Here is a 27,489-nt window from a genome sequence, read left to right as displayed (position 1 = left end):
CCTCTTGCAGCCAAAACCCCACTCCTAAAGCCCTCTCTGCACCTAAGAACACCTTCCATGGCATGTAACCTGCTTTGGGGGTGAAAAGTACTATGAGGCATTGCACTGCACGTCATCCACATTGTTGTAGCTGGTATTTGTCAGCACACAGCGATTTACCCAGAACCAAGAGATCACAACTCAATGAAGTATTAAAGCTGCAATAACTGCAATAGCCATGGACCTTAGGTTAATCAGAGTTAGGTGTACAACGGCATGAGTTTTTCAGCAAAAGGAAAAAGAACTGCTTAGGTTGCATATGGACCTCCATATACAGGTGGGCATCTCCCTACAAAAATTTAAGATACATCTGCTGATCTCTAAAACAAACTAAAGACCCTTTTAAAGACTCTTGAATCAATTTTTATTCACAGTCCTCTGTGATGTGGGCACAGCCAAATGGTTCCTCCAGCCTCCTACTTGCATCAATGCTGCATTCAACTCCAGCTTTGTAGATGCTGAAATCGAAGCTCACTCAAGACAAACAAAAGCCAAGCTAATGCTTATTGTGCAATCTTTTACACAAAGATAACAGACTAAAATACTTGCTCTGCTTCCCCTGAAACATCATTTTTTTTCGACAATGCATGCCAGACCTCCAATCTAAAGGCAACCCCTGTTTTCCCTGCCTTTTTACATTATCAACTCGTTTTTCTCAGTGCATTCTTTGCTTCTCTTCAAAGTATCAAGAATGTTCCTTTTGTTTGCATCCTTCTTCCTCTCTGCCTTACTCCAGAAGATTATGAGCTACACTTTGTTTCTGCAATAGTGGGTTTTCTGTGGTGTCTGGGAAAACTGTGCTCATATCGATTGCAGGAATGATTCCCATTATAAAATCTCACAGCTGGTACACGTTCATCATGGGATGAGATGGGCAGCCCAGAGTATTAAATCAAAACTCTGATAGCTGGATAACAGGTGCAGTGAAACCAAGAAAAAAAAAAAAAAAGTGTTATTAAAAAGAAACATTTTTTTGAACACTTTGTGGAACTCCTTGCCACGATATACCACTGACAGTCAGAACTAAACGTAAATCAGTAGAGGGCTGGAAACTTAGGTTGATAACCAGTGCAACATGGTTCAAAACCAGGATATTCTGGAAGGGAAATCAAACGGAGAGTTGTTCTTCAAGCTCTGATTGTGAGCTCTCAGGCAAATCAGTATTATTTTGAAGGTACTAATAAGCAGGATTTGAAATAATATTTTAGCCAACAATAAAATACAACACGTCATTTGCAAGTTTATATTCCTGTATTTACTTCCTACAAAAGTAAAAAGTGTAAAGTGCTTTTCTCAGAGCATATCTTACCTTTACGAAAAAAAATCAAACTTTTGAGAAATTCACCAAATAAAATGGGAGTGGTTTTAATCTTTCTATTTCAGTAACATTAATGCATGTCTTGTATGTAAGCTAGATTTGATAAACTATCATTCTTTTGCCAATAATGATACTTCTTCTTGAACACCAACTATTAGCTTATTTTTTAGTAGGTGCAGCTACTGCAATGTGAGATGTAATTTAACTAATCATCATCCTTCCTCAGCAGCCACATAGCAAGAAGTCCCAGTACTGCAAAGTTCACATTAAAAGAACAAGAAGACAGCAGGCAAAGAAACAGCTTCATGAAAGAAAGGATTTGCAAGTCGTTAGGGCTTGATAGTAACCACATCTACATACCGTCTGTTTATTAATCTACTCTACTAAATAAAATCATCTAATGTTGTTTAGGTTAGAAGTTTTTTCTGAGTAGCGTTACTGATTTGGAGACACACTAAGTTTGTTATTCGAGTAGAACAGTTGGGGCTTGACACTGTCACTTACACACCCCATGTGAAATAAGTTGCAAATGCTGTTACACTTTTACATCTTCCTATGTGCATAATTGATGGGAAAAAATACTAAAATTCCTAGATAGATATGAAATGTGAGAGCTTTAAAAATTTCATACAGTTCCAGTTTTCTGAAAAGTGCCATCATCCTCAAATGGGACTCTCACATCTACGTGGAGATCTGTGCATTCAGTATAGCCTAGCAATTAGTAATTTGGCAACTAGAAGATTTGTTGAAGTTGTTGTTTACAACAGACATGTCCAGGGCTCCTGTCACCTCATTGCTATCATGCACCAGATACAATATTGGCATCTGCTGTAGACATGTGTAAGTAGGTTTATGCAGGCTAGAAGTATCCTGAATCAGCTATAAAACCACACTATGTGATTGCCTGGGCACTAGAATCAACAAACACTTTGCTGTCTGCCAAATCTCAACTGGAAGTATTTTATCAGTCTTTAAAAAGTATACTTTTCCATGATAGGAACAGTGCAACATGTGGAGAAAATTAAGTTGCCTAAATAGATCCGATGCAGACAGATAGTACAGCACTCTCCATGCCTCTGGTGAGTGCCCAAACTGCAAATGTTGTATTGCTCGCAACATTAGAAGATTGAAATAAATCAGTCATCTGAAGAAATCAAGGGAAAATGCAGAAAAAAAAGCAGACAATTTTTCTTTTCTATGAAAAAAGAAGAGAGAAGACGGGCACACTGGGTAACATCATGAAGAAGAGATGTATTTTTTCAATTAGCTGTATCTCTTTCTCTCTTTGTAATTTTATAAGCAAAGCAATACTCCTCTACCATCCTTATGAAAGAGTCTCAGACTGTTATGCTTTGAAGAGTGGGCAGTGACAGAAGCAGGCCTCAACTGATGAATATTCTTCACCTTCACTAAATTGATTCAAACGCCCTAGGAGAAATTTGCAAGGCTGTAATTTTGCATAAGAATTATTAAAGAAAAAACAAGTCTTCTTTTGTTAAATCAACAACCTGACATGCCTCCTTCTTCTCTACTTGTGCAGAGGGCCTTGCTACATGGTTACTATCATTTCAATTTATGAGGAACTAGTGCCTAGAACATATAACTACAGTACACTGTTTTGCTACTGGCCTGTTGTAAACTAGTCCCAGCCTGGCAGAGAGCCTCTTTCTTCTCATTCCTGGCAGACGTAGCAGTAACTATCTTAGCTACAGGTGAACATCCCTTCAGACCTCTCTAAACAGGTTGAGGATACCTGCAGCCTTGCTCCATGTTTTGTTATTCTGCAGTACAAGAGACATCAACCAGAGCAAGTTGGAGAAAGACGAAAAGCCCACTTAAAGACTAAATTAAGACATAACTAGAATTTTTCAGGGTTAAAGCATTCAGTTTCTTCCCAAACATCTTTATTTAAAAGTTTGGGTGTCTGCTTAGTGTTGAAACAATTATGTATTGTACTCTTTTCCAGGTTCCAAAATTGGAATATATGCAGAAGCTTAAAATGCAGACATGTTGACAAGGATTTTCAAAGCAGTCTAGAGGATTAAGAATAATTTTCCACTAAAATTGGTGGAAGACAATGTCAATCATTTAGACTGCTTTGTAAATCAGCATTAAATTTCATCCTAGAAACTGCTGACTACCAGGTTTAATGAATACTGTCTCTTTTGAATGCTACTTACAAGACAAGGCATTTGTACGTTAGAGGTGCAAAGTATAAAGATGATTTCCTAACTAACTGCATGCCAGAGATACCGGTTTAATGGTAATCTCATCTTGAGTGAGGCTTGTATGTGGTATGTAAAACAGTTCTCCAACTTGCACTTTATAATATTAAAGTATAAAATGACACCATTAGAGTGACATGAATAAGAAGTCAGTGGAACTTGCATTTTCCTCGAGAAGCCTGATTATGATTTTTCCCAGCACCTACTGCTGCTGTCCATAGCACTAGTCTGTAAAAAGCATTAGCGGGAATACCACCTACTCACAGCGGCCCTGAGCAGGGAAGCAGTGGGGACTCCTTTCCCATGAAAGGGATATCACAGTGTGTTCACATGCCTTTGAGTTGAGTGCTGGAAGTGGGACCATGGAGAAGAAACAACAGCCTTAATGACCCTTGGAAGAAATAATTTGCACATATGCAATGTAGTAGCTTTGCATAATACATATCACCTGTTATGCTGGTTCAAGGCAAACTCTTGGAACGTAGTGGCTGCCTCAGGCTATGCAAAGCTTAATGAATTCCCTAGCTAACAACTAAAGTTGGATGTACCAATTTGGGCATAGTGTAGACTGATCCAAAATTCATATTACACTCTTAGCATGGCTCTAGAAAGTAACCAGCTATTTTTTGCCTCTGCCTCTTCTATGTGACTCTGCCACAATCTGAAGCAGAGGCCAAAATGTCAGGAGATTACTTCTATGTGAAAGATTTCCAGTTTTTTCAGGTCAGAGGACCAAAGACAGGATACTGCCTAAAAGTATGTCATTAGGGGGCCCTTTTTTTAGGGCTGGCACCACTAGCTAGCAGGCTCAAAGGCTACATGACAGATCTCTGGAGAATTTCAGAAAGATGGGCTATGATAAGGAGACCTGACTCTGATCTGACTTCCTCCTTTTTCAAAGTACTGTCAGACCTCTTATTTGAATGGACGGTTGTAACTCCTCTTCATCAAAGAGGTAAAATCAAAATTCCAGCTCTTTCATTGCTGTAATGAGTTGGAGTTGAGGTGGACTGATCTGAAATGCCCATCATTAAATTACGACCTTGATGGAGACAAGCTGAAGACACCTCTCTGGGCAGCCCCTCTGTGGAGGAGGAAGGCATGCTGTCATAAATTTCCTGCTTTTTTAACCTTAGCTGAAAACCTGTCATTAACAAAAGCTGCCCTTGTAGACTGGAGTGGACTCCTTATTACTTTTTTGGGGTTGCAAATCCAATGCCAAGCCCCTAGTCCTTCTTTGAGGAGTCTGTTAAGATAGGAGACCAAACTGAGAATGGACTAGAGGGTCTTGAGCCAAAAAGGTGTTTAAAAAGCAGGTATTATGTTTTTGTAATACATAGGAAAATGGAAGCAAAGGTCACACAGTGATTAGAGCAGCAATAAAACCCAAATAGTCACATTCTGGCCCCAGTTACCTTTTGGGACAGCAGTTTATTTTCACCTTTTCTACAGCTTTTGCCAGTTCGGCCGCAGGTAATTTCTTCCTTTTCTTCATTATCTCACTTCTGAAGCAAAGTCCATCATATTAACACAAACCACAGCAGTAAATATTTTGTGTTTTTTAATAGAATATAATTTCATCTATGTACTATATGTGGAGGATGATTAGCAGGCACAAGAACAGAAATAAATGTTGCTAAAAGCAGCTTTCCTGTGGCAATCTGGGTTGTTTGAACAGAAAGGGGAGGGACATGCCAGAATCTACAGGAACCAAGCTCTAGTTTTCATATCCAAAATGAAAAAAAAAAACTTTTTTTTTCCTCTTTCTCTTGGCAGATTTGAATAGCCAAGCAAGCTTTAAGAGGCAAGAGACTCCTCCCTATCAGCTTTAGTTATCAGGATCCATGAAACCCAATGCCACAAAATGTTTCTAATGGGGTGGATAACAGAAATCCTGGTGTACACATGAAACTCAGCTCATTAACAGTTACAGAGGGATGTGCAGCTAAGGGGTGGTGACCTATTTCAGTGGCATCATTATGCTGATAGAATAGAAATTCAACAAAAATTCCCTTTTTAGTGAAGTTGTCCTGTTCACAGATATATCTCTGCCCAGCACTGTAGCGCTGGAAGCATGAATTGCTCGCATCACCTTCCTCTGCCCCAGTGGGATATAAAGCGTCAATGGAGACAGAGAATAGCAAGTGGAAGGCAAGGACTAATCAAGATTTTATTTTTGTGTCATTTAAAAGAGAGTAAAGAAAATTTGGAAAGGTTGCCTCACATTTCTTCTCTGCAGGTCGTCCAATCCCCCTCTGCTCCCCAGGAGCCAGGCTAGGCTTCTGCAGCAAGGCATTAGCTGGGTCAGTGAGCTGCAGTGCTAGCCGCTGGCACTGAAATCCCAAGAGAAGACAGGCTGCTTTCTCCACCTGGGAAGTTTCAAACAACCCCAGCTACCTGGGGAAGAAAGAACGCAGAAAGGTGAAATGAGTACATAATTTCTCCTTGTTCTCCCTTACTTCAAGGAAAGTCACTGTAAACAGGATCTCCTGGTTTACTGACCTGCAGGCTTTGACAGGGTGTGCTCTGTGGTTTGCTTCATTAATTACTGCCAAGGACTGAAGGTGTTGAATAAACCTCCAGCTAACATGAGGCTGTTTAAGCACATTAGGGGGGCTGGCATGACAAGAGGTCTCAGGAAAACCATTGCTTCTTGTCCCTGATACCAGCAGAATCACTTACAAGCAACTGTTTGTGGACAGCAAACACCATTTGAGCAGGCAACCTCTGCTCTGTGGAGGCTCTTGAGGATCCTTTCCACTCACAGTATCTGGTGGTCCATTGAGAAGAGGTGTCCTGCAGCTGGCATGACTGCATGGAGACCTCTCTAGTTGGAGAATTTCTCCGTGTAAGCTCCCCATGGCTGCAGAACAAAACCAATCAAACATGGAAAAAACTATTAGGCTGCACTTATTAATAAATTATGGCTTACCTATTCATAAGCCTGCTGTCTTGGGAAGGTTTAAAACAAAGCCTTGTGCTCTAGCTTTTCATTTTTTTAAACAATGCCATCTCTTGCTGCGCATGCTTCAACTCCATGTCTTGACAGCCCCCACCATGCAGCCAGCACTTTACTGGATTAACATGTCCAGGTGGGATGAGGGCAACTGTCCCGGGTGATGGCTTCTTCTGAAGCGGTGAGGTTCCAAGTGGCTGGAGCACAACCCTTGGCGGTGCAGCCACTCTGCACCCACAGCCAGCAGCCTGAGTACGAGAGTGAAGGACAGCAAAAGACTGATGAGTCTGAGCACCCCAATTTAAACTGCAGATGGAGTAGCCTCTCCTGGAAATGCTGGATGGTACCACTGCCAAAAATTTTGAAGCCTGCGTTGTGCGAGACGCCGTGTTTGAGGGAGTCCAAAAAGTGAGCACAGTCGATGGGCTCAGGAATGTAAAAGTTTAGATGAACTTTTCATTCCTGGCCTATTTTAATATAGCATCTGAGGCCAGAGTCTGGTGAGGAAGATAAAAACCAGATTAATCAAACCTCAGAATTTCAACTTAGATGAAAATAATATGGTTCAAATATGCCCTAGGGAGGAATGCTCAACAATATTGAAGATGCCAGAACAGTGTTAGTGCAGCACAATGCAACATGCTGGCATGTGGTAATTTTAAGTGCCAGAAGTATCTCCTCTTAAACAATCTGAAATGCAAATGTGAAGCCTGTTTTCCCTCCTTGCTCTGTGTTTTCTTGACAACCGCTGCCAGGATCCAACCACTAACTTGTCACCACAAAAATATGTTGATGCATTTGCAATGGCTGAGGCAGTAATCCTGACCTTCATGTGTATGCATGTGCCCTCCTTATGCAGTCTTCAGGCCAAAGTCTGTTTTCTCATACTGATTGAGTCCTACCAACAGCCAGCAGGATGGGAAGCCAAAGGTGTTGCCCAGAGGACAAGATGCCTGGCATCAGGCATCTGGACAGGCTGGATCAATGGGCCAAGGCCAATTGTATGAGGTTTAACAAGGCCAAGTGCCAGGTCCTGCACTGGGGTCACAACAACCCCATGCAGCGCTACAGGCTTGGGGATGAGTGGCTGGAAAGCTGCCCGGCAGAAAAGGACCTGGGGATGCTGGTCGACAGCTGGCTGAACATGAGCCAGCAGTGTGCCCAGGTGGCCAAGAAGGCCAACAGCATCCTGGCCTGTATCAGAAATAGTGTGGCCAGCAGGAGTAGGGAGGTGATCGTGCCTCTGTGCTCGGCACTGGTGAGGCTGCATCTCAAATGCTGTGTGCAGTTTTGGGCCCCTCAACACAAGAAAGACATTGAGGTGCTGGAGCGTGTCCAGAGAAGGGCAACGAAGCTGGTGAGGGGTCTGGAGAACAGGTCTTATGAGGGGCGGCTGAGGGAATCAGGGTTGCTCAGCCTGGAGAAGAGGAGGCTGAGGGAAGACCTTGTTGCTCTCTACAACTACCTGAAAGGAGGTCGTAGTGAGGTAGGAGTCGGTCTCTTCTCCCAAGTAATAAGCGACAGGACAAGAGGAAATGGCCTCAAGTTGCACCAGGGGAGGTTTAGATTGGACATTCGAAAAAATTTCCTTACTGAAAGAGTGGTCAAACATTGCAACAGGCTGCCCAGGGAGGTGGTTGAGTCGCCATCCCTGGAGGTTTTCAAAGAACATGTTGATGTAACACTTTGGGACACGGTTTAGAGGGCATGGTGGTATTAGGTCAACAGTTGGACCTGATGACCTTAGAGGTCTCTTCCAACCTAATGATGCTATGATTCTATGCAGGAGGGTTCTGGTTGTATGCAGGGCAATGGCAAAAAAAAAAACCCAAACCAAAATGGTTTGTAAAAAAAAAAGAATATGGTCTGTGAAAACACAAAAATAGGTGATTTAAACTAGAACCTTTCCTAATCCAGTTCAGATCCGTGGTAAGGATAAGAACCTGATCCCCAAAACATAACTAAGCTGACTCATTAAAATTTCAGGTTATGCATAGCTCAGAGTGCTTTCAGAATCCACTCCGGCATTGAGCAGGGACTACAGATTGTTTCCTATGCTCGTTTCCAAAGAAATGAAAATAAAAATCTGTTTTGCATGGAAATGGGATGCAATTCAGACATTATTAAGATGTAGTAGTTTTTGCTCTTTTAAAAATTGCAGTGAAAACAACAGCCTTTTAGCTGACATTTGAAAAATAATAGGGACATGCTTCCTTTCTTCTTCATTTTTAGCTACTGAGCAAAGTATATTAAAATACTTCTTTCCTCTTGCTTGCTTACTCTTCTAGAATCTTGCTCCTCCCTAAACCTTCCATCCTCTCTTGTTTTCTTGGTGTCAAGATTTGGAAATACTAGCCTGCCTGCCTGCCCTAAAATTGAAACAAAACAAATAAAAAACTGTTAGGCTTATGACAATTTCTTAGTTTTTAATTGAAGTTCCTTACAAACACGGCAAAACATTCTGGAAAAAAAAATCTTAACCAGCATGGACAAAAAAATGTGTGAAAATGGACTGGGTGGTTGTTCTGTTCTGTTTCATTTAAAGCTGCCTTCACAAATATCCATAGGGGCTGTCCCCTGCACACTGTTATGACCTAGTAAGTCACCTTATAGAGGCCACTTCATCTGGGTGTACTCTGTGAACCACCTGGGTGAAGGATTTCCACCTCACTGCGTCACAGGCTTCAAGCTATACAAAAGAAGGACACTGTAGGGAAACGAATGGCTATTATTACTGCATGACTTCCAGCCTTTCCTCTGCATTGCAAGTCACCAGCAAGAAACTGCTCCACTACTGGTGCATCGTCTACCATCCCTGAAAAATCATAAAAAGGCAACAGGCTGGGCTGCTACAGCAGAGCTGATCCGCAATTCCTTGGCAAACTAAACTGAAAAGGGACACGCAGCCCTGCAGCATGTTTCACTGGGGCCAGTCATGCCCCAGCACTCGCTAGGATGCACCCTGCTTACCCCTCGCCTTCAACAAACACTGCAGTTAAATAAGAAAGAGCATAAACATGGAGTGAACATAGTGTCTAGCTCAGCTGCAGTTACTGTGCTTCATGAGCTGTCACGAGGTTTTGTATCAGAAGTGAGACGCGCACGTGAACTTTCATATACAAGCTGCCCTGAATGCACTTAAATGTGGGCTTAAATGCTTTGATGAGTGGATGTCCTGTGGAAGGAAAGGGGATGGCCTAAAGTGATGCATTTCACATACCACTTTGGCAGCATCTAACATGACTACAGGTCATAGAGTAAATAGATTGCCCGTCCCAGCTCCAGTTAGGACTGGCGCATATCCTTGCCTTTGCTGGATATAGCCTGTAGTAGAATTCCTCCCCTGGGCAAGGCTTAACAGCAAAACATGAGAAGGCTATTGAAGGGATTTAATTGCATAGCTTGCAAGTCTTAGTAGGAGTTGCCCATGTATGTTCTCAACGCACATGTGGAAGTATAGATGTCCGGATCCTGTGTGAAGGGATATTTCAAAACCAGCTGTAGTAATATAAGTATCAATACATGGACCTTTATGTGGTGACTGAAAACAAAAAAAGAGAGATTTTAAAGAAAAACAACAAGCTGAAGGGGACCAAATAAGCTACAGGACAGATACCATCCAAAAAATTACTTAAAGCTGGTAGACTGAAAGAGTATCTGAGTTTATGCTGGAATTGTTGCATTTTCCTCTAGCTGTGAGCCCACCCAAACACCCACTTACAGATACTGCCTCACTCAGGATACGGCAATAAAACTTCGCCTTTTGGCCACAGAGACAACCAGAATTGTATAACATTCTGTGAGTTTTCTACACAACAAAGGATTTCTTTCATGGAGGCAAAGCTAAGCAAGAAGTCACTTTGACATGTTGTCATGAGACAAGGAAGCTGGTCATCAGTAAGGGAAATGGGACCAGGAGGTGGAAACATTTGAGAAAGCAGCTGCCTTGAAAAGCAGCCTGCAGCAAGTAGTACATCCCAGAGCTGGAAATGGGATGAAGGTGGAGGATGTCTGGGAAAGGACACAGGGGTGCCAGCAGAGAGGTAAAATGCCAGGCTGGGTGGCACATGAAAGGGCAGGCACAGGGGAAGCACAGTGACCTCCCGACTTGCTTTTCTCCAAGAGGATGGAGTTTCCCTGTCTTGTCAGCATGGGGTGATTAAACCAAAATTATTATATGCTGCAAAATGTACTTCTGGTCCCTGTGGCAGGACAGCAGCAGGATACCCCGCTCAGCACCCACCCAGCCCTCCGGCTGGCGCGGGGGCTCTCCTGGATCGAGGATGTCCCTCCGCCGGCGCAGCCCTGTGCTCCCCCTTGCAGTAGCACCACCAGTGGGACCGGGCTGGGAGAAAGTGGGGGGCGTCTTTGCTGTTTATGAGAAAACAAAGCAGGCGATGAAAGATCACACCAAAAAAAAAAAAAAAAAAAAAATGTGGGGAGGTTGCGTGCAAAACTGAAGCCTTGCTTGAAATCAAGGGCACCCTCACGATACTGGCTCAGGCTTCCTTCCCCACCTGCCTCCTTCCCTTTTTACAACACACCCGGCGTCTTCGGTCAGGCTGTTGGCAGACACAGCTTTGTCACGGCCGAGTGCCTGATGCCAATGCGGTGCTCTGGTGTGCAGCGCACGTGCAGGGTTCTCAGATACCTTGTCCTCCTCCTCCTCCTCCTCCCCACACACCTCCTCTTCGCCGCTGCTCCTCGGGGCTGCCCTGCAGCAGCGGCCGCCCGCGGCGTGCCGCCCCACCGCTGCATTCGCGAGTGGCCGTGCGGCGCCCCCACGGCCCGCGCCCTCCCTCCTCCCGCCGGCCCCGTCCTTCCCCTCAGCCGAACCTGCCTTAACGCGGGGCTGCGGCCGCCCCCCGCCCGCCCGCGCAGCTCCGCGTGCCCCCGTCCTTCGCCCCCCGCCGCGCGGACCCGCCGGGGACCCCGCCGGGGACCCCTCCCCGGCACGGCCGCCTGCCTCCTCCGCGGCAGCCGCGCAGGTTGGGGCTGCTGTGCGCGCTACTGATGTCGAGCTTCTGTCGTGACCCAGTGCCCCATAGGAGGAGCAAATGAGCTGAGACGTCAACGCAAAAAATTATAGCCATGCGAGCCACCCCTGCGCTCAGCTGCTGGGAGAGGGCATGCATGGCTTGTGTGACAGCAGCAGCGCACAGGAGCAGCAATGAAATGCAGCTAGCAATGCAGCTGGGAGACAGGCAGCAAGGCAGGCGCCGGTCCAGGGACTAAAATGATCCTACCGTGAGCCAGTCTGCAGTGCCTCCAAAAGTGGCTGAGTACTACACAGGAGCTCGGCTCTCTTCGCAATTACTCCAGTACCGCCAGGGTGACTGCAGTGTGCGCTCTGTTTTGGTTTTGTTTGCGTTTTTGTTTCTTTTATTTTTTTCCCACCCACCCGTCTCCCTGTCTCTCCTCCCGTGTCCTTCTCTCCAGGATGGCGGAAGCGGAGTTGCACAAGGAAAGGCTCCAAGCCATAGCAGTAAGTCAGTTTCATTTTACTTGCTCTTTTGTCCATAGCCGTGGGTTGCGGAGGGAAGGGGGGATTCCGGCACGGTGGCTGGGAAGCGCCCGGAGAGCCTGGCTTTCACGAAGTTGTGTGTGGAGTTCCTTCTTCGGGAAACGAGTGGTTAAAGTCTGCTTTGCAGAATTTGGCGGAGAAAGAAGGCTCTGAGGAAAAGCGTTGAGCTGACACGTGCAGAAAGAAAAATGTGAATGCACAGTGGCACGCTTAAAAGATTGATGATGGAGAAGAAAAGAAGGAATACGTAGGGAGGAGGGGAGATTGCGGGAGAAAATCAGTACTCTGCTGAAAAGATATTTTCTCACAGTGGGAGCTTTAGCTTAGCTGATTAAGAAGTTGAACAAAATTATCTGCTGCAGGGTCGCTTTAACTGCAGAAAATAGTTGTGATATTACTGGGTTTTAAGACAATCAAATACAAACACGGTGTTATCAAAATTGTGTAATTATTTGATCTACTAGTTAAACTGTCACCTCAACTCTGTAGCTGAGCACATGCTTTCAGGACAAATTCCCTGCCAAGTTGCATCCTCCCAGGGGTAAAGTCTAGGCAGGATTTTGCCCCATTTTAGTTAAAACTTCTATTTTCATGTTTAGTACCATAATTTGGAGTGAGCCGTGGGCTCAGTTGGTGCAGACCTCAGAAGAACGTGGGCAGTGACACCTGGTGAGGATTGGGCCTGGGTGTTTAAAAACCACCATCAGCCCGGCATGCAGAAATTGCCAGCTCATCTTCTAGCACAGCACAGGCACTGTGTCAAAAGGCCTGTGTTTCCGTGGGCACTGCCAGTCTGCCAGCCCCACAGAGCCAGCCCTTGTTTGAGTGACACCCAGCTCTTCTTCCCCATGGCTGAGATGTTGATGCAGCTGTGCTGGTCCCAGTTGGATGGCACGGTCCGTGCTGGGGACCGCACACCTGGAGGTCTGAAAGGAAATGACAGAAGACAGCAGAGCCCACATGGGTTTTATGTTCCCTTCGCCAGTTGCCCCAGTGATCAACAGATGCTACGTTTTACTGTAGCTGGCAGAGGTTACAGATTTCCTTTGTAGTAAGAGGAATGGCTGCTGCTGCCGCCGCTGCTGCCACCGCTGCTGCTGCCGCCGTTCCAAGCTCTTTTCTTTAAGTCTGCTATTCCACTAATAGGTCTATGGAGATTTAAAATAACAAATAGGTTGGGTTTTTTTCTCTTAAATGAATCCTGAAAAAGAGCAAATGGTATAATTTGATTGGGGGGGGATACTATAACTGTTTTCTACGGTTCTACTACTTTTCAGGCAGCAGAAAATAGATGCATATTTTTAAGCTGGTTCACAGTTTTCTGTCAGCATAGGCATTGCCAAATCTCTAAATGGAAACACTGGGAACTTTCCCTCAGAGGCAGCCGTCACCACTGCCTCTGGTTTGGGACTCCTGTATGGCAGAACCGTGCTGCAGAGCAGCTCCATACATTGTTGCTGTGCATAGCTCTGAAAAACTTCTATCTCCACATTAAAAAAAATGGTTTACATTATTGCTGCTTTTTGTGATGGCTGTATAACAGAAGACTGAGCAGCACCCATTTCCACTCCGCATGATTACCTTTCACCAAAGTAAATCAGATGCTCTGCTTCTTGGTGCTTTGCTTTTCACATCAATGAGGCCATTATGGATGTAAAATTAACCACCCGGTGTATTGCAGCTTTTTACAGTAGGTTTATGCTGGTATGAGAGAAGGCCTTGAGAATCTGGATCTTAGTTTTTTATACATATTTCCTTTTTTGTTTCTGTTTCTGGCAACAAATAAAACAGTATAGCAATGTATGCAGTGAATTAGGTTGAAAGAATTTTACTTCAGCATTAAAAATATTCAGCCTTATTTTAAGCTTGAGTGTGGGTCCAGACTTGTTTGCTTACCCACTCTGCAGAGCAACAGGTTTTCCATATGAGATTGTTAGGTAAGTTTTCTCCTTGCTTGGGCTGCTGGAAATGTTTGTCAGAATGCAGAGAAGTTTATTTCTAGCGTAAGCTTTGCTCCCTCAGGATGAGTGACATGACACAAGTTAGGCATTTCTCTTCTGCCACCAGTTGGCTAAAATAAAGTCAATCCCCAAAGGTTTCATGGCCTTTCTTAGAAAAAGAAAGAGGTGGTGTTTTGGTTTAGCTTGGTGTTCCCTCTGTTTTAACAAGCTGCAGTATCTCAATCATATGAGGAGAAGCTTACACCAGCACTCTTCAATTAACCTAGTTGAATGGTAGGCATATGGAGAGAAATCCATTCACCATTGGGACTTCTACACACTGTTGCCCATATGTTTGTGCTTGCTTCCATAATCACCATGGGAAATGAGCTTGTCAGGAAGACAGGCAGAGTAAATTTTAATTGTACATCACTGAGTATTTAAGGAAAACAAAATCCAACCATGCAAATACGAATATTTGCACCAGAAGGCCGACACTTTTTGAAGAATTTGATTTTGTACTTTGTTACTCTGACTAATCATGGTTTTAATATATACCCATGTGGCACAGAGACAAGTGTCATGGGAAGAGGAAAAAAGGGGTCTAACTGTTAGGACATTAATCTAAACCTTGGTAAACATGAGTTAGCCCCTTGTTTTGCCAGCAGCAAATATTTAGCCTCTCTGTGCATTCATTTTCCATCTGTAAACTGCAAATTGACTTTGCACTTGTCTCAGAGAGCTGTTAGAGATGCACGCAAGATTGAGGAGAACTTGGATGCTGTGGTTCACCAGGGCAAGAAACAGATAAATAAGTCTTTGCAAAATAGGATGTGTGATTCTAAAAAACCAGCAGCTTTAAATGTATATGGGTTTAATATCATTGTACATACTTAAGGTGTGATTTTTAGATCTTTTTGTTTCTGAAGTTCCTAAAATTCACAAATTGACTACAGCAAGACTTGGAGACTGTGACAGTCCAGTTTGAGAAGTGGGGGAATGTGAGACAACTACTAAGAAGTGGAACTCAGTTCTCTCTGCCTGGGAGGAAAACATAAACTCTGTCCTGGGGAGGTTCCATGATGGCCAGGAGCAATTGGTTTTCTGATCCTTCCTTGAGCGGAGGTCACATCACATCTCCTCACTTGGGTATTCTGTGTGCTACGGACAGATCCTGGTAAATCTTTCTGTCGTACCACACCAGTCTTAACATCTGTTTAAGCCTGACCCTAAATCACCACAGCTCCAATCTGCTGGTCTACTGCCAAAGGAGCTGAGCGGTGCCCACTCTGAACGCTGCAGGAAGATGCCTTGCAGGAGGCAAGCAAGAGGTTGAAAGAGGAGGTCAGAAGACATCTTCTCTCTGAGCTTCTTCCTATACCCACTTCAGTGCTTGTGTCTGCTCTTTTCCTGACGTGGGGTGGTGGGTAAAATTTTGGGTAAAAAAAGAAGCATTTTTATGGCTTTACAAAATATGCCTGCTGTGAGTTGCTCAGAATTTTGGAATCTGAACAGTCCCAGAGGAAGCAGGTTTGGTGGCCAGGGGACAGGTGAGATGAGATAATTGATCACATTTTGGATAAATAAACTGTGTGGCTCCGTAATTTATTATATAAACTCCTTCTCTATGACTGCAGAGATCACCACCAGATAGTGATCTAAACATAGATGAGCATTTACGAAATGTAAATATTTTCTGTCATTTATGTAGTAGTCATAAAGCTGGGAAATGAGGGCATCGAGTAAACATTGGTGTATCTAGGGTAAAAATACACATATGATGCAGTGAATGTGTGTAACCCCTATGTCAGGCAAATTAAAGGCAATCATTCAGGAACAGCACTGAGAAACTGTCCACTAGAGCAACAACCAGTGCAAGAGCTGGAGAAGGTTTTCAGGTGAAGGAGGTGTCCAGCCTACAGATGCAAGTGGGAAGCTACTAAAATGCACTGATTTCTTAGCAAGTGAAAACTACAGTACTGATGATTGCTGATCACTGGTGCCTAGCTCTGAGAACAAGTAGCTCAGTGAAGCATTAAAGTAATTATTGACCTTCAAGTAGCCATGTCAAAGATACCTCCTGTCAAACAAGACCATTCTTGCTTTTTCTATGAGATTACGAGTTTGTTGAGCTAGATCTAACATTACTTAAATATCATCAGGTGTTTGACTTAGTATGGCGGGATATTGTTGTTTAAAAATAGCCCCCTCCTGTATCAGTGGGGTCTGCCTTTGATGGATTAAGGACTGGCTGACAGGTCTCAAAAAGTTGCTGTTACTGAGGGAGACTGCTGAACAGAGCCTTGTTCCTTGAGAGCAAAGGCAGGGGAGAGCTTGTAGGAAGCAGCTTTTCAAGGCTTGAAGGTGTTCTCTATTGGTATTTGATGTAGATGAAAAATTAAAATTGATACTGTGCAGGTAATGTAAATTATGGTGGAGGAGTAGATACAATGACAAAAAAGCAGTCCTGAAGAGCAAGTTGGATTATTTGGTAAATGGGGTCCTCCATTTAAAGAAGTCCTTCATACCTACCTATAGCTGGTGTTGAGAGAAGCCAATGCAGGACTGTGCATCCAAATACAAGGGAGTACAGGGCCAGCACTGCAGAAGAGGGCTCTACAGTCTGAGCTGTGCTGCTTTTCGCAAGGGACTAGAACTAGTGTGGCAGATAATTCAACAGCGATGAGAAGGGGATCCGTGCCCTGCAAAGGAGATTAATTTCACACCAGTTAAACCTATGCCAGGTGAGGTGAGATTTTAGAGTTTTCCCAAAAGGGAGGCAGGTGCATATATGTTTACATATAGCATTGCACTGATTTTTCAACAGATCTTTGAGAATAGTAATACAATTATCTTTTAGAAAGATAGTACTGGTATAGTTTCAATATCACAATTGCTGGTAACCTAGGCATTCTACATTTCTGGGTTGGACACTCAGCAACTGCAGCGAGCATCATGTGGTGTCCATAAATTTCAGAAAATTTATTGACGGAAAAGCCAGCATCTCTTCTATTTTTCCCCGTTCACCTATTGTCTATTAGCCCACAGAATTACAACTCATGACTAGTATATCTTGTGCCCAAGGTCATTTTACTATAACACTTCTCCACAATTTTTCTGAGTCCTTCCAGAGAACATTTTTCTTGAAAATTAGAATCTCTGGTGTTGGAGATCACATAGAAAGATGTGGCAGTTTTCTGTTGCTGAAATGGACTTAAAACACTAGTTTCCTATGCCTTCATTTAGGAAGTGGTGGTTTTGTCCTTAAACACATGATCAAATCTGTCTGAATTCAGCTGTTTGCAGGCCTAAAGCCAGCAGAAAAAAAGGGCAGCAAGATATGGAAAGAGTAAGGAGGCTGGGACTTTTCTGCTTGGAAAATAGGTGAGTGAGAAGAACCTACATAAAGTCTATGGTCATGGGTGTTACAGAGGGAGAGGCTAAGGAAATACCACTCACACCTTTTGGCACAAGAATTAGTAGGTGTCTAAGCAGGGTAGCAGTTGTGGACAAAACAAACCCAAAGAGGTGTTCTTCCTAAAATGAGTTGTTAAGCTGCAGAGCCCCTCTCTCCAGGATGTAGTGGATGCTCAGAGTGCACCTGCGCTTGAGAAGAATCCAGACATGCTCATGGAAGTGGAATCCATGAAGGACTTTCTCATGATGGAACTAGATTTTTGAGTTGCAAATTAATGGAGGCTGGAAGAGAAGTTTTACGTGTATTTGCAATGCTTCTGAGATCTTCTGCTTAGGCACTGTGCTAGAAAGGAGCATGGGCTCGATGATCTGATGCAGTGCAGCCATCCTGTGTACTCAAACACGTTCCTGGAGTAACCATTTCTTTAAGTGCTTTCACAAGTTTTGGCACTAAAGAAAGCCCCCCTTGCAATTCATTGTGAAGGTCGTTTGAATATTGCTGCCACACAGTTTAATCGATTTTTCCATTCCCATTTTTCCCTCATTATCCTATTTGAAGTTGTACTTGTGGCTCTGATTAATCACCACCACTTCTCTGCCATCTTGTTTCTCAGCAGTCCTAACATCCAATAGGTGTCTGGAATAGAAAATCCTCCAGTAGCTGCAGCAGTCTTTCTTTTATATTCCGAGCTGAAAAAAATTGAGGGCTAGTGAGACTTTAACAGATTTCCAGAGTACTCTATGGTGAGGAAGATTTGGTGGGGATAGGAAGAGTCTGTGTCCTGCTGCGAATATTTCCAGGAATGGGTTTAGTATGTGTAAACTACAGAATATCACAAACTAAATCTAAATGAGATCTATATTGTGAGCACAATATGAACCCATCAGGTTCCAGTGAACCTCAGTGGAAATTAGCCGTGGGAGAGGAAGTGTTATGTTTGCATTTGCTGTAAAGGATGAAGAGAGGTTTCTCTGTGCACAAATCTGCAGCCCTACCCTAGACTGCAGCAATATCATGAGTCAGCTTCATGGTAGAGCTTTCACAGAGAAGCCCATGCAAGCACAGTTGTATCTTGTCTTGATTTCCAGAGCATATAAAACATTGGGAGTTCAAATACAGTGTAAGAAATGTTATGGCCTTTGCCCATTCTAACCCAAAAGCTAAAGAAAAATGCCTATAATGTCTGAAAACAAAAACTACTGTCTCGGGTTTTATCTGTATTTTTGCTTTAGGAATGTTTATATGACAGCAAGAGAAGCTGAAATATGATGAAAAAATATTGCTGTCAAGGTATCAGTGAAAAGTAGAACAAATAGAAACCAGAAACAAACTTGCTCTTGAGAAATTCTAGACAGTCTCCAGACTTACCCAAACTCAACTGTTTAAATTTAGAATTGTTTCCACAGCACATTCCTAGCCCTTAACACATCACCAACATCTCTTGAGCACAGACAAGGAGCTGAGATACTGTGTTTTGTTTTGTGCCTTTCAAATTGTATTTTGCAAAAGAAGTTGAAAATCGATGAAAAGTTTTTGTGATGTTGTTGTTAAGTCTCTGGTAAAATAGTTGTGAAAGATTTACATTTTTGGAAACTAGTGAGCAACTCTAGCCTGGAATGTAACTCTAAGGACAGATGCCACAAGCTGCGATAGCAGTGGGGTAGATGGTCATGTGAAGTCAGAGGTGAGACTTAGGGATTTACATGCTGTGCTAAAAGTGATGGATAGCTGGATATCTGGGATGAGGGTGGGATGGGGCTGGAAGGGGTGATGCTGTCTGTCCTCGAGACACTCTTGCTCTTCCAGGAATCACTATTTGTGTTTTAACTCCTTACCCACTTCACCAATGCTGTTTTAGTCTTGTACTAAAAAGAAAAAAGGTGTTGAAAAAAGTGTATTCTTTTGTCAGCTGAATCCTTGTAGTCAACAGCAAGATGAGTTTGGTCTCTAGCATGTATTTGGGAAAGCACCAGGTTGTGCATATGCGGTAAACTATGAGGACTCACAGAAGTAGTATTTGCCTTCTGAGCCTCTTTGTGAGTGGGTCCTGAGGAACTTTGCAAGGATTTCAGTGTATTTCTTTATTGATGGGGAAAATGAAGCTTGGGCAAGGGATTTGCTTGACTGTTTCACCAGCAAAATCAACAGAACTATGAATTCAATCCCATGCTTCCTTATTTAGGTGGGATGGCATTGAAACATGATCTTGATCTTAAACCTTGCCCTCTCTTGAATGGCCCATGAGCATGTGCTAAGCCTCTGTGTGCTAAGGCACTGTTTGGACTGAGGATGCCTTTCAGGAGCAGGGATGCTACACCTGCCTGTGATCTTAATTTCCCTAGCATAGGAAAGTCTTTTCTGTTGCAAATTCTGATCTGAGAACAGCACATGCTTGCAAGGGTTAACATCACCCGACAAGTCCAGTGGCAGTGAAATGGGTATGGCCTTTTGGCAATTGCACACCAGACCTGTTTGTTCTTGACACACAGATGCTTTTTGTTACTTAGCTGACTTTCAGCAAGGTTAGGCACTGGAAGCATGTAAAGCTTTCTTCCTCTTCGCCAGTAAAAACAAATGCTCTCTGTGCACAAAAAAAATGCCAACAACCAATGCTGTTTGGGGAGCTCTTTTTTGAAGGAGACAGACCTGTTTTCATTTATGAGTTGCTGCCCTTTCCAGACAGCACAGACCACAGGTTGTTGATTTAGGCAGTGCTCTGATTAATTTCATTTGAGCTGCCAGCATCATTTGTCAGAATCCACAGACAACAGTTAGCAGGGTGGGGCTTAGCCCCTCTGCAATACCTAGTAATAGCAGCCAGCTGAAGATTTTGGACAGAAGAGGTGTGCTCAGATTTAAAAAAATACACACCTTGAAAGAAAGCCCTTAGTTTACCAGCAGAGGGCTAAGTAAAAGGTGCTTTACAGCCTTTCAGGGACACGTCATTGTCAGCTCCTCTGCTTCAGCCATGTTCTTTTGCCATGCAGAGTTACAGGGAGCACTGCAGTAGATGGAAGGAATGTGGGCAGGTAATGGCTCAGGAGCCCTATTAAGAGGTTGAAAATTGCAGACAGAAGTTAGGAGCCAGATTGCCGTATAATTTATTGCTAGAGGAGGAAGAGTTGAGCAGCCCATAATGCTTGCTGCAGAGAGTCACACAGCTGCAGTCTCTTTATGGCAGCAGCAGGAGCGAGTGCAGAGCTGAGATTACTCAGGACCATAGTGGATAGTGGTGCTAAATGCAAGCGTCTAGCTATTAACCAGCTGAGTGCCATGTGCTGCAGTGCAGCATCAGACTGACTGGTCTTTCCTAGTGGGCTTGCCAGAGGGAAAAGAGTTGGAATACACACGCGCACACAGGCACACACACTTGTTAGCCTCTTGTGGAACAGGTCAGCCGCTGCATGATGTGTCAGGTCCTTAGAAAAACTCCCGCTAACATCCATAGGTTTTTAAAGAATCCCTGGTCATCCAACTGTTTCGTGTTTGGAGCATAAAGCAAGCATTTGGCATCCAAGGTGTCACTAGATTTACGGTAACTGCAGCACAGGGAACTGGATTGTCTCATACACTGGCTTTGGTACAAAATTATTATCTTGGATGTGCTGGCAAGTTTTGGCAGCTCTGTGCAGATAGTATAGTGTTTGGAAGTTAATCTCTTATCTATTTTGAATTCCTACCCACATTGACATAAAAACTAAGGTTCGGTTGTTAATCGTGTATTTGTTCTTAAGAAATATAAGCATATGCAAGCATTTGCTGCACTTCGGAGAAGTAGGGTCCAGCAGAAGGCTGATTTATTTTCCAGCATTTTAAGCGCTACCTTTAAGACAGCTCCTTGTGGTCGGGATAACTGCTGAATTAGGAATGTATATAAACTCATCCCAGCACCATGGTGACCTTAGTAAATTGTTCTGGTTAAGGAAGTAACTTCTAACTAGCCAGGAAAAAAAAACTAAATAAAGGGAAGTCTAAACCTAATATCTTTAAGAACTGTGTCCCTGTATTGCTAAGGCACTGAGAAATATCAGTTCCTTGTGCTGAATTTATACTTGTTATTGCTGAAGTTTCAAAAAGTAAAAAATTTAGACTGAAATCCATATAGGATATCTGAAACTCATCTGTGAAGTAGAGACTTCATACTTTCCATGCTTTTCATTATCAGCTTCCTGATCTCCAGAGGAAAAATAATAGCACCTAAGTTGCTTACAAGTATTTTTGTCATTACCATGTGTAACATTGCATATGATGCTGAGCAAAGGTTTAGATGAGATTGATGTGAACTGAACAGTGCAGACCTCCTCTGTGAATTTCTCAGCAATTCACAGGATGCAATGTCCCACAGAGGAGTTGTTCCAGAATCAATAAAGTTTCCAATATAGACAACCCTTTACATTAATGATGATTTTTTTTTCCCCAGGCTTTTAAAACAGTATAATAACTCATAATTAAGGAGACAAGGTGTCTTTTAAAGATTATTCCACTGCTGAAAAGGAGGGGATGGACAACACTGATGAACTGGAGAAAGCTGATAGGAGTTTCCTTTTACGACTCTGCCACAAATCTCAGGGCTCTGGGAAGAATTCCCCTCATCATTTGGCCCCTGTCTCTTGGGAGAGCAGTGTACATTCCTTCCTTGCCTGAGAATTCACAGCCCACGAAAGCAGTCCTGAAAAGCAGATATAAGGAAACAAGACTGATATTTTGGTGGTCCAAGTACTTACAGCTTTGGTTTCTACATTGTGTTGTCTGTGATGTTGTAGGGCAAACCACCATCCTCGCTTAGACACATAAGAGAACAAAAATAGTCTTTGGTCTCTTATGCTTTGAAAACGTGATCCTTGGTGAAGTAAATCAAATTTACATTGATGTGGATAACATTGACCACATGATTGTGCACAAGTCATAGGTAGCTGGTGGCAAAATGGTAGGGTCCAAAAAGATTAGGTGGCCCTGGTTATGTATTGGGACTATCTGAATGGATTGGAGAGTGTTTCAACTAAGCTCCATCTATGTGCCGCTGAAGGCAGAAGTGGTATCAGGCTGTGTGCATCCCCAAGCTGCTGTTACACCGGTGAGTCCACTGACCATGAAGCCATACCTGCAGGGCTTGTTGCATCGTTTGTCTTTTTGATGGCATGTCACACACTGAGCAGAAGACTTCAGTGAGAAGAAGGTAGAGCTGGTTTCTCGTTGGTGTTGTGTTGGTTACATCTTTGACTAGGTGAAGCTAACAGATGCAAAAGTGGCTGGAGGGCTGAAGCAAGAATACGTACGCTAACAATCAGCTGTCACAGTGGAAACCTGTACCAAAGAGTGTCCAGTCTGGGTCTGACCTGGTTCCAGTTCTAGACAGTGATTTATGAACCTGGATCAGATAATCCACTGTGTCTGTAACCTGAGCTTTGCTGGAAGGGACTGTAAATGCACATGAAAAAGAGAGTTTAAAATGGTGCTGGCAGATTATAAGTCATTTTCATGTAGTACATTCAACACAAATGAAGGTTTCTTAACACCTAGTACTAATTAATTGATGGATAGCAGCTCTAAAGAAAAGATGATAGTGAATAATGAAATTACTCAGCAGACTCATTCATTGTGGAAAAGGCAAACAGGCTGCTATATATATAGAAAGAAATGCTGCCTATAAGGCACATGAAATGGTGCTCTAGTCAGACCCATGCTGGATGTTAGTCTCCAAGAAATACATGAGCTGAATGGAGAAGAGTCCAGGAAAGCCAGGAATGATCGGAAGTGGAGGAAAATTACTTCTAAGGCAAGACAGAATATATCAGTTATCTGACCTACCAAAGATAATACCAAAGTTTAGCTGATTTTGTTTAACGGTAGGAAAAACTTCCCATATTCCTCCTAGGGTGGATCACCAGTATTTTAGCTTGTTCTCAGATGTTGCTCAATCACCTTGTGATAAGTAGCTTACATATAAAGGATTCTTCTGCAGCCAGTCAGTTTTCATGTGATGCCAAGCACAATGCTTCCCTGAGACTTGGCAGGTGACACATGGATGTTTGGAGACCCAGGAGAACAATTTAATCCAATCACAGTGAAAGAAGTCTGAAGCTGGGTTCGTTTACTTTGCATTTTGGATAGGCTAAGTGCATGGGTAGTCAGTCACTGGAGTGCAGATGTGTTGGGTAACATGATCATGTTCCAGTACATAAAATTACCTCTTTGGATTTGATTTAGACCACGAGTCCCTATATTCTTCTCCTGCCAGAGGACCCTGTCCTGCTCCTGACCAATAGGAATTTTGCTGCTAGTTTCAGTGGAGAGCAGGAACTGACCCATATATCCCCGTAAGTATTCACACTACTTCTGACTCTTTTATTGAAAAAAAAGCACCAGATATGTGCCAGATCATACGTCTAAATCAGAATTTTCAGGATAACCAGTTACAAGGCTGAGGGTAAATGTAGAAAGTGAGATTCACCATTCCTCTCAACTTGAGAGGTGCACCCTTTGCCACTCGTCACACACTTCTGTCAATAGTACAGAGGTACAGTTAGAAAGTGGCTAAAGTCACCTCTCAAAAGTTCAGACTCTCATGTAAAAACTTACTAGATTTTAAACTCCACGTGTTCTTGATCACCCACAGCAGACAGACAGTTTTGAGAACCTGGATGTCTTAACAGCCACTGCTCTTGACTTCTTCTCTGGCATGTTATCTGAGTCCAGATACTTAATAACCTTTGCTGGAATAAGCTTCCCATGCTTTACCTGCACTTTGTAACGAGGTGCTTTATCAGTTGAGTCTTCCTTCCACTAGAAGGTTTTTCTTTTGCTAAAAATGTTACCAACAGAAAAAAAGATAGTTTTTATTTTCTCAGTAAGATGAATGGCGGGGGGGGGGGGGGGGGGGGGGGGGGGGGGGGGTGATGTAAAAAAAAAAAGAAGAGGAGGTATTTTCAGTTCCAGTGACATCATGTTTGGTTTCTTTGATGATCCTGGAAGGTGTGAAACTGTGAAGGCTTAGCAAGCTGAAGTTTCTAGCCTAAAATCAAAGGGGATGAGACCCTTGCCCTTCAGCTAGCACAGAATAGTGCTAGCAGAAGCAAATCAAGTCAATACTGTCATTGAATTTCGTTCTTTTTCTCTTAGTCCAGCGTAACATGTTTTTGAGTTGCCTTCACAAATCAATGCAAAACTTTGCACTGAAACTTTGGATGTAAGCAGATCCTTAGGACATCTTTGGGGGCTGGAAAGTGAATCACACCTAATTTGTAGGGCAAGTGAATTGTCAAAGGTCTCTAGAAAGTTCAGCTTCAGGCAGGTGATTTCTTTATGGCTGCGTTTTGACCTGTATGTGCAGAAAGCCTTTCAGCATGCGTTAAGGTAGGGCAACAGGTGCTCAGAATGTCACACAGCCTTACAGATTTGTCTTTCTCTGTTTCTATGTTTTAAGACAGTTCACATCATATTTAAGAAACTGATTGGAGAAAATTTAACTGCTGATGTGCTGTTAGTATTGCACTCCATTGTGAAACTCCATTTCAAACAGTTTCTCCTTTTTTAGCAGATTTTTTTAGAATGAAATTAGAATAAAACCCCACTTAAACCATGAACAATGAACAAATGGTTTGCTTGTGGATGTATTGCTGAAGCATTATATCTTTCCATGTGCGATACAGAATTGCAGCTATTGGGTACTTAGTGGAGTGCAAAGGTGGCAAAGGTGGTGACAACATTTTACTGTGTTGTAGCAGGAATTTCCTTGTGAGTTTTAAACTGTTACAATTGTCACATTGGCCCATGACTTAACAACTTAAGTCCTTCTTACTAGACCAATTTTGCTCCCTTTAAAAACAAACAAACAAAAACCCCACAACAGAAAAGACAAACAAACAAACAAACAAAAAAACCCAAAAATATTTTGACTAATTGAGAAATGTCAACAGTGCTTTTGGTTGGTCCAAGAGTTGGGATTTTTTTACTGTGAAGTCCATTATTTTCTGAAAAGTGACTATGTAAACGGCAACTGGTAATTCAAGTTGTATTGTATTTCAGTGGTTACCATAGCGTATTTCATCTACAAAATATTGGAAATGTTTTCCTTGGCTAAAAGGCAGCAAAAGAATAATTACAATCCTATAAGGCATGTCTAAATTGTACACTGAAGTACCTATATCTGTACAAAGATGCACATCTGGCTTTTGAGCCTGCTAGATATCCAAAACAAGTCCTCATTGTGGCAAATCAGATGTTTATTTTTCAAGATGTACAACAGATAGCAAAGGTAATGGAAGCAAGCTGCTTGCTCCAAGTTCAGCACAGAGCAGTTAGGATAAGCACAGCTGTGTCTGCACAGCACTGTGGTGTATGGCATCTATGAACTCCCCATCTGACTCAAAAATACATGCCAAAGAGCCTTACTCAGTAAACTCATCATGGAGTCTAAATTTCTGTTTCAGAAAGAAGGAGATGCAGTTCTTTATTGTTTTCCTTAGTGTCCTTATTCAGACTTCTTTTTCCAAACAACCACCATCACAAACTTTATTTTCCCTTGCACTCATGAGGACTAGCTATCTCCCCACTCTTCTTCTGATTCATGAGTAAAAGCAAAATTGTCAAAAGTATCCACTAACTCTTAACACTTGGCATGAGATGTTTCAAGGCCTGCATTTTTCAGAAAATAGGTTGTTGTGTAATGCTTTTTATATCCAGAATACCTCTTGTATTTCTGTGAAAGACATTGTGAAACTTCAGTGCATCTGACTTTTGAATCTGCTGGACATCCAAAGCAAATCTGCCTTGTGGCAAATCAAGTGTTTATTGAACTGCTTTAGCCTGAAGAGACTTAGAGTATTTTACAGGGGAAAAATAGGTTTTCCTGAGGCAGCTAACCAGTTTCGCAAGTGGCAAATTGAACAACAGCACAGTTTTTGATAGGGGAAAATTGCCCCTACTCACCCTTTTAACACTTATTGCATCATTGGTCTTTGTGTTTTTAAAATTCAGTCAAGCAATATTTATTTGTTTGGTTTTCTCCCATGAAACGTAGATAAAAGGAAGAAGGAGAGAAACCAAATCTATTCAGTAGTAAGAACACAGGACATGACATTGGAGACCAGTGGTGGTCATGCAAAAAAAAAAAAAAACACAAAGAAACCCTCTAAAATAGATTTAGTTTTGGTTTTGTTAATCATCCTGTAGGACGCCACTTAAACTTGCATACCCATCCTTCCTTACAAATTGTGGAGTGATACTTAGGTTGCACAAAAACAATGTGAAAACCATCTACCTCAAACCTAAATGGTTCTTTGAAGATGGGATTTCAGGCACGAGTTCTTCCTGGAGCTTTATTATTCTGTCTGCAGCAGCTGATGAAACTTGATACTATGAAGGAGGCAAACGAAACCCCATTATGCACCTTCTGAATAGTTTCGGGGTAATTTTCTTTCTTTTATGACAGTGGAAAAGATTAATCTCTAACGTTCATTACTGGCATTAAAGCAGCACCAGCTGAGGTCTATGCCCCGTTGTGCTAGCCCAACAGCAAATGCATGCCCACCATCAGCCTCCAACAGAGCAGAGACCAGAGAAGATGGGAAATGAATACAGAAAGGTGACATCATTTACCTGAGGACATTCAGCAAGCTGAACCCTGTAAGGTAACTCTTTTGACTACAACATTGGCAGGCTACACGCTGAACCCTACTGTTTGTGTCCACTGCTCTAGTCAAAGGTTGCCACCATGCACTGAAACCCACAGTCCACTGAACTGCTTCTGTTAGGGATGCAGAAAGACCCTATGTGAGCACAGGGGTCTTGCCTTACCTGTCGTCTTCCCAGGACGTTTTGACCCTTTGGTGGCCCAAGCTCTCTGCCACCTCTATAAGCCATGCCAGCAAGGCCTTCAGCAGAGAGTCTTCTGTAGAGCTTTCATGCATTTTGGTTAGATAGCATCAACAGACTTCATCCTCCAACATGTGCTGCAGTGCTGCTCCTCAGCAGTGTTGCATATATTCTGCGAGTACAGTGTGTGCAATCAGTTAACCCATTGGTTTTCTTTTTTACCGCCTTCCTGCATGTGAGCAGCCTTACCAATAAT

Source organism: Leptosomus discolor, chromosome Z, assembly GCF_034619465.1.
Source record: "Leptosomus discolor isolate bLepDis1 chromosome Z, bLepDis1.hap2, whole genome shotgun sequence".
In the NCBI taxonomy this organism is placed as follows: Eukaryota; Metazoa; Chordata; class Aves; order Leptosomiformes; family Leptosomidae; genus Leptosomus; species Leptosomus discolor.
This window is presented reverse-complemented; position numbering follows the sequence as displayed.